The sequence below is a fragment of the Ischnura elegans genome, chromosome 8 (genome assembly GCF_921293095.1).
Source record: "Ischnura elegans chromosome 8, ioIscEleg1.1, whole genome shotgun sequence".
Taxonomy (NCBI): Eukaryota; Metazoa; Arthropoda; class Insecta; order Odonata; family Coenagrionidae; genus Ischnura; species Ischnura elegans.
In genome coordinates, this window is record NC_060253.1 from 54,148,578 (window position 1) to 54,150,064 (window position 1,487).

General features: G+C 38.1%; 2 non-coding genes across 2 annotated transcripts; one reads left to right on the plus strand and one right to left on the minus strand.

Annotated features, from left to right (window-relative positions):
• Positions 1 to 209: 209 nt before the first annotated feature.
• On the plus strand, positions 210 to 281 carry Trnam-cau. The gene has a single exon. It is a non-coding gene; the product is annotated as a tRNA-Met (tRNA).
• A 602-nt stretch (positions 282 to 883) lies between these two features.
• Positions 884 to 955, minus strand: Trnam-cau. Its single transcript has one exon. It is a non-coding gene; the product is annotated as a tRNA-Met (tRNA).
• Positions 956 to 1,487: the final 532 nt, after the last annotated feature.

Below are 1,487 nucleotides of genomic sequence, written 5' to 3' on the forward strand. Positions count from 1 at the left end.
TGCTGCATGCTCACAAAAAATATATAAATAATAGCAACTTGCGACATTCCCTGAAGTGGAATTGTTTTCCTATAACGGGGACCTTACTGTCAAAAAATAGCTCTACCTCTACCTTACTATGTAAATATGTTCATGTAAGTACTCTGCAGTATGGAAAAAAACCTGTTTTTGAATGGAATCATATCCGAGTTTTTTACATATACATACGCAGCAGAGTGGCGCAGTGGAAGCGTGCTGGGCCCATAACCCAGAGGTCCGTGGATCGAAACCACGCTCTGCTATTTTTTTTATGAATATTGTATATCGCGAATTCTAGGGAAAATGGCAATAGCAGGAAACATTTTTGCCTCCCTAGGCCAGGAATCAAACTAGCTTTAATGTATGTATGTACCCTCAGACATTGAAATTATTGTAATTACCACCCTTTTCACTATATGTGGTTTTCCTCTCTCCCTCAGGTGGCATGTTTATATTTGACGCACAGGAGGACCCTGATAAAAATTTCATTATTCATAATGCGTGTTACATGGAGAATTGCTGTTTGGTCTTATTGGCCTTCTTTTCAAACCTACAACTTTCATTCATTGAATATAAGCAATACAGAGTAATTAATAATGTTAGAACTCCTCTTATGCGCAATGAACCACACTTCCTGCCCTAGAGAGACAAAAATGTTTTTTGATGTTGCCATTTTATCTTAAAATTTGCCATAAAATGTGAGATTCGAGATTTCTGCGGTGTACGTTGAAGTTCTTAATTTCCGGTTAATACCGCGTACATCTCTTCGACCTGAAGACTCTGGCTGTAGTGCCAGGGAAACTGTTGTCTTCGCAACCGACGTAGTAGTAACCGGAAATGAAGATGTTTGATAGCTATATAAAAATAGCAGAGCGTGGTTTCGATCCACGGACCTCTGGGTTATGGGCCCAGAACGCTTCCACTGCGCCACTCTGCTGCGTGCATGTGAGTAAAAATTCATAAATATATCCTTTTTTCAATTAAGGATATGACATCTTGGAATACAAATAATGAAAAATATTGACTGTTTGTTCAAGTAAGCTGTGCCTAAATTCGTATATTTTAGCGTGCATTGCATGTGCTCGCTATGCATAGGCAGGTTTAGGGTGGTTTGGGGGGGACGTGCACGGGGGAACCTGCCCCCCACCCCCCCAGACGCGTTAAAAAATAGACGAAATTTTTCATACAAATATCAATGAGTTTGTTTGTTATTAATGAAATTTATTTTTTAGCATAAAAATTAAATATATTGAAATATCAATAGCGTTCATTGTGTAAATTAAGTGTATAGTTCTTAGAGTATTGTTGCTTGTAGTTTTTAATGTCAAATATGAGAAGACCTGTCAGACCGTGGTTCCGGAAAAAAAATTCCAGAAAAAAATCCTAGATCCGCCCTTGTAACTATATAGCATCAAAATAATTCAAACATCTAGTCTGTGTTGTCATTTAAATGTGCCATCTAGGAATGC